Below are 6,887 nucleotides of genomic sequence, written 5' to 3'. Positions count from 1 at the left end.
TCCGTGTACACACACACACACACTTCACACATAATGTGCAGGAATTACAGCAAACTTCCTCCAAAATACTGTTCAGTGCTTTGTAAATGTGGGGCTTTTTTTTTCCCAGCTTATTTCCTTTGGGGGGAAAACATGCGTCCTTATTGGGATACCTTTGTGTTATAAGTTGTTAGTCTTTCCTTAATAATATTTATTAATTCACTTAAATATTATTTGAAGGAACAGCTTCCTGCTGTCTCAGACGCTTTTACTGCTGGTCTATTGCTCTCACATACAAATACTTTCACAGAGAATTTTCTGAGGTTCTCTCCTTTTCCCAAGTCCAACAGGAAGCTCATTGTAAAGCTTTGCAATCACTTTTGTGGCAAAAGAGAATAGATGTTTTTCCTGCTTTATTCACACTATAAAATTCTATGTACCTCTAAAGTCTACTTAAGTTACTGTTCAGTAAATTAAGCTGTGCATAATCATGTTTAATGTAGTAACTGACAGGCATATTTTGTTATGTTGGCAGATACTGTGTAAACATTTACTCTGTCTTAGATAAATAAAAATTGCCAGTTGAGTGCTCTGATTTCTATATAATCATGAACTTTAATGCTTTTTATAGTAACTAATATAAAACTCAGCTGTTTTAAAAACAAAAAGTTTGTAGTAAGAATTTATTAGCATTCTGAATTATGTAGCTCAGATTTGTTCTCAAAGGACAGCCAAGAAACTATAACCCAGAGGCTCCAAATTGGTTTATTTAACCAGCTTCTCACTTTCATCTGCACCTTTAGTTACAGTGAACAGCTACCTTCCTCCCTCATATCCTGCAGTCTGTCACTACCTGTTCTCATCTCTGGTCAAGATGCAATGAAGATAACATCATTTTCTAAACGTGCTTTGTGTGATGCAGGAGTGTGTGCCAGGAATACAGTGATGACCCTGTCAAAGCTCTACAAACCAGCTGTATGGCTGCGGGTTTTTTTCTCCCAGCCTATCGTGCCCTTTGAGCTGGACCATCTGAACGTTTTTACCTCTTTTGTATGGCTGATCTGAGCCGACTATTAGAGCACATACTTTAGCCCTTGGAGCCACTGTAACTGATGTAGACTTATGAAGAGCACACATTTCTACAGAATGCTTATTTATATAGGCAATTAATTTTGACTAAATTGGTCTTCGATCTGATTGGTCCTGTCATATGAGATATGTGAAGGTAAAGAAAAGTACATCATAGAAGCTCACTTCAAAGTGTGTATTAGGCGTTTGTAATAACCTGTCTTCTGGTCTTACTACAGTTGGTCACACACAGGTTCTTGATTTTTATGGATTTAAAATTCTTTTAAAAACCTGTGTTGTGCTTAACACAGGATTTAGCATCCCTTGAAATCAGGTGAAGCCCGGTTAGGTGGACAGAACATGTATAGAAATGTTGAAATGCTTTGGTTATGCTTCCTTCTGAAAAAAAAAAAAAAAAATTGAAATCTGAAGTCAAGAGATCGTATGTGAATACGGTCAGTTTTCATCAAATGTCATACACAGATAGGACAGACTGTTTTGGTTCTAGTCTTCCTTTGTAAGACAAAGGAAACAGTTACATCAACAGCTTCTGTGCTTGTATAAGCTTATGTTGAGCTTGCTTATGTTGCAGCCAGATATTTCTCAAGGAATATGCTATGCATTTCATTTTGCTTACTGAACAGAGGAGGTGGTTGTTGATTACATATGTGTCTGTTAAACATACCTGTAACTCCAGTTTGGAAAAATCAGGTGTTCTTTCCATTGGATAAAGTAATAATTTGCTTCACAAGTAATTAAGAGAAGATGGAAGGCGTATTACTTGCAATGGGTAATACAAGTTATTTTCAGTCTCAGCAGCTCTGTATGTAATTAAACCAGTTCAAATGTTGCTTTCGTCAAAACTGCTGTTAGAACAGATGATCTCTTTTCTTACGCATCAGATAAGCTACTGCAGTTACCGTTAAAATCCATCTAAGCCATTTTATTAAGTTGTTACTTGTTCTGTGAATAGCTGCCAGCCTCGAGTTCAGAAGAAAGTAGGTTCTGATTTGTTCCCATGTCACATGGAAGAGGTGTGCAGTGAAAATCTTATTACTGCCCTTCCGATGCTGTTTTCCGGAGCTCTGTGTGTTGTCTGCTGTAGCCCGCTTTCCCTCATTGTGGCTTGACAGTAATTACAGTACAGCTAATATCAGAAGTTGATTCAGTTTATTCAAATAGGAAGACTGTTGAGTTGTCCCACTTCCAAAGTCAAATGTTTGTGTTAACCACAGAGATCAAATCTGTCGTGCATGTATATAACATATGAGTAGTGTTTATTTCCCTAACTTTTCTATTCCATTCGGCTTTTGTTAACTAACCCAGATTAGCATTTTAACAACCCTGAAGTGAACTTCTGCCATTCTCCCTGCTTGGACAGTGTGTGTAGACCATCCATCATCCTGTCCTTGGCCACAACAGGCTACTGGCTCCATAACCATTTGGAGCTGCGCAGAAACCATCCAACTGTGAACGGCACAGCTGGCTACAGCAATTTTTTCTTCCACACCACTGGCAGCATTGTCTGGCTATGGTAACTAAAGTTAACATCCAGAATGTGAAGTTTCTTTAGTTTTGCCACCCCTGCCCTGCCCCGCTGCAGCTCAGCGGGCACACCTGCAGAAGGGCTACAAAATGGCTGCAAGGAGCGAGGCAACCGCTGGACTCTTTCAAGGCTCCAGTTTGGAGACAGCAACCTGTTGTTTGGGGTGGGAATACATTAACTCTGTACTTACTCGAGAGGGAGCTTGCTAGCAGAATCCCCTGCGCTCTTTCAATTTGCAGATCGGGGTGTGCTTTGAAAACTGCCAGCTAAAGAAACAGAACTTGCCGCTTTAACGTAGCCACGCAAACTGCCAAAGAGCACAGAAAGAAATGGAGAATTTCGGCTGTGTATTTCACACATTCTTGTAGAAGCCTTTTTGGTTCCACAACGGAAACCATGTGATTTCACAGGATCTGTGCCCAGACTCTAATACTTGCTACAGATGCTTTCCTTAGTTTGTTTTGCAGATCTATGAATGCAAGAGGAAAGAAGCTGTTACAGGATTTATTGTTTTAGTTGTCGTGTGTGCTATGAATGGCAGGTAACCAGCAGGTGAATGTACTTGTGGCTCTGCTAATTTTACTTACTGAGGTTTTTGCATAATTTAAATAAATTGGTCTAGCATGGCTGTCTGTCATATGTGAGCCACAGCTTTCTTGCTAGAAGAGAACTCTTGCTTTCAAGAGCAAAGGAGGTCAAGAGGTGTTAACTGGGCAGGGAGGGGCTGGGTGGAAGTGAAGGAGCAAAGAAGTGGTGGTGGAAGAGGAGGAGCAAGGAGCTCAAGCAAGAGACATTTGTTCTGTCCAGAATGGTTACAAACCTTGTAAATGAAATCAGTCCCTGGACAGCTTTGATTTATATTCTCACACAGCAGTTTGGCCTTGGTCGGCCTGACCTTGGTAATGTTACAGAGGTCGTATTTGCACACAGATACTCTTCTTGCAAAAAGGTTTGCTGTTGCTGTTTGTTTTGTTTTGTTTTTTTTAACCGTGGCATCCAAGAGCCAAAATGCAGCCCAGGTTTCTAACTCGATAGGCACTGGATAAACACGGAATAAAAAGGATGGATCCTGTTCCCCACAGTGGATGGTTTAAGAGAAGAGATGGCAGATGGGTACAGTCAGGCAGTGGCCTCTAGAAGCAGGAGAGCTGCGTTGGCCTGCATAATCAGCAGCCGTGTTAGCACACAAGCCGCCTAAACATAGCTGAGCTGTGTGTGTCAGGGAAAGGGGGCGCATGTGCTTGTAGGCATCAGAGGCAAAGGAGAGCTTTGAAGAGGGCTTGAGATGAGAGTGAGGCGTTAATTGGCAGATGCATGCCAGGGGGCTCTTCAACTGCGTGAGGGACAGTGGGGAGGCAAGCACAGAGGTACTTGTTGGGAAAGGTAACAAGTGAGCAGTGGGGACCGGCATCACAGACTGGCTGCCCACCAGAGGCGGGAGTGAAACCTCAGAAGAGATAAGAGGTGATCAGCTGGTCACTCAGCTCAGCGATTACTGCAATAATGGGCTTTTCTTAACATGAGCCACATAGTTCATCTTTCTTATGCCAAATGGTCATGACAGCTGAGTCTCTGCTTTCCTGAGCAGCAGTAAGGTACCAGCTCACACCTCTGTTCGGTAGGACCTTCCTCAGAGCTTTATTGTGGCATGAAACAAAAGGTATTTCCCTTAAGTGCTGCTGCCGTGCTTCCCAGGCGTGTTTATGGGTGCTGGTGGTGGACAGGGACTGCAGCTGCTACAGCACCAAGTCAAAAGAAAAATTTTGTGCTTTCAATTCAAGCCTGTGTTTATATATCCCTCCACTTAGGTACCTCCTTCCCATGTTGTGAGAACATTCCTGTGTCCTATTGGGTTGTGTAACTAGCCTGTTTTGGGAGACTATAGAGAAGAAAAATGTGTATTTAACTTACAAAAGCCTCAGTGTATAGTTAAGGCTACAGTATTAAGGTTTTAGGTGGCGTTTGAATGTAGCCCAGTGTTGGTGAGGGAGCTGTGACTCTACCTGTTAGTGCAATGGTAGTTAAAAACAAGAAAGGGCCGTAAGCAGTCAGCATGTTCCCTGAGTGGTGCAGCACCCAGGTGTTAGATATCAGAGTAGTGCCTGGTGGGTCAGGGAGGCTTAGTGCCCTGTGGAAGCAACTTGAACCAACCGAGCTGCAAGGCAGGAGAGGGCCCTCTGGCTTTTTAACAGTTTTCCAAGAGCCAGCATTGACACCCCTTACAAATATAGCTCTTTTGTGTATTGCCACCTGGAGGTGAGTGCCGAAGAGAAGGGTAAGGATAACAGAAGAAAAGCAGTGGTGTGAAAGCTGTCAACAGTGTGTGAACAATGTCCCCAGGTGTCTCATGAAAGGAGTAATAAGGGGGGGGGGAAATCATCTTGCGGAGTTGAATGGTTTCTTTCAATTTGCAAACTTCTGCTCCCTGTGACAATTTCTTTAACCCAGCACATGTTTATCAAAGATTAACGCTGAAAAGCCCGTAATTTGTTTTTGCTCAGTAAATCATATTTTCTTCATAAAGGAAATGGTGTGAGGATATTTTTAGCATTATGTCGTTTTTTTCCTTAATGATAACCTCGGACAAAAATAATCAAATCCCATGCTTTGGGGATTAATCTGATTCCCTGCAAAGATAGGGATAGAATTTTTTGTCTTGTGTACCACTGTACAGGTTTTACTGTGGATTATTGCTTTTCTTCTGCCTAAAGCATCAGGTTTTCGTCCTTGCCAAAGACATAACAAGCACACCACTTGTGATTGAACAGTGGTCTTGTGTGGCAAACTATGCAAACACAAACCTAAATGTATTTGATGCAGCTGTAGAGGAAAAATAGACCTGCAGACATATATAGTGTGTGGGCCGGCTATGATTATTTAGTCACATTCTTACTTAGTCACATTCTTACACTGGCCTAATATTAGTGGTGATAACACAAGGATTTAGGGAAACATTGCAATTGTGCTGGGGATCTCAGAAGGCTGGTATGGAGGAGATAATGGGACAAGCTGTAATGTAAAGCTTTGAAGCCCTAAGTCTCATTCCCGTATTTGCCACAGATTTCCTTGTGACTTTGATTCAAGCACTTGCAGTCCATATGTTACTGATTTATTTATTTCACTTTTAAAGGTCTGGTCCGTGGCTTCTCTGTGGCGCTCTAATCAAAATGCCAAAGTAGTGTGATGCAAATGCTTCCCTGCCTTACAGGGTGAATGTTATCATGGGATGATGTAGCCCAAGGAAAAGATAGAGGGGTGGGAGAGCTGGTGCCCAGGACAGATGTGTCCTGTTCCAAACAACTGCTGAGTGTGGACTCTGCAGATTGTGTTTGGCCTGTGGAAAGTGGGCAGCTCTGTGATGGAGATAATTCCCCAAACTGAGGTGATGCAGCACAGGAACATGCCCAAGCTTCGGACCCAGAGCGGGATAGCCATGGCTACACATTGCACCAGTCCTGCCTCCAACCCCAAACTGGCAACAATATGGGTATAATTTACCTAACTGCAATCATACCAGTTTAATAACTTCAGCAGACTCCGGGGCAAGGAATTGTCTGGATTGGAATCCTGCACTAATACATCTGATTTTTCAAATAAATAAATTTTTCACCACTACCCCTCTGTGTTCTTTGTAAGCCAGGTGCTCCCAGAAGACCCTCAGTGCAGACATCTCTCTTGAGATACATCTCTGTCCCTGCAACTGTCCCCAGGGTCTCGCAGCTTGAGCACCAATATTCCCCCCTCTCCCCTGTGAATATGTATATACATACATTTACAAATACACACTCCGAGACTACAAAAGCAGCAAATGTAATAATGTGATCCAACTGTTCAGTGCTAGGCTAGGAAGAGAAGTGTTTTTCTGCCATTATGTGAAAATTTAGCGTGACTGGAACAGAGTCTGCATTTGATTAGGCAATTTAAGAAATGTAAGAGACTTCATACTGTAGGGCAGTGCTGCAAAACAATTGCTCGGAACATGTTCTAAAATTGGTTTGCCTTCACCAGATTTCCATGTGTTTCTGCACGACATCTCAAATGAAAACATGAACAGTCACATGGCAAGTGACTACATTTTGGTATTATGGTAAATAAAAGCAGCAGTTTAAACAATTATTCCAAATTCTGAGTAGCCTTTGACATGAAAAAACCGACAAAACTCTCCCTCTATTTACTTTCCAGCCTGGGAAAGACATTTCACAACACATCCTTTCACTGGCATAGTTAATCTTTAATGCTTAACAAGATAATAGTAATGGTTAACTTTGAGCTCAGGCTTCCTCCAGGTTTTCAT

Source organism: Leptosomus discolor, chromosome 11 (genome assembly GCF_034619465.1).
Source record: "Leptosomus discolor isolate bLepDis1 chromosome 11, bLepDis1.hap2, whole genome shotgun sequence".
Lineage (NCBI taxonomy): Eukaryota > Metazoa > Chordata > Aves > Leptosomiformes > Leptosomidae > Leptosomus > Leptosomus discolor.
Note: the sequence above shows the minus strand (reverse complement) of the source record.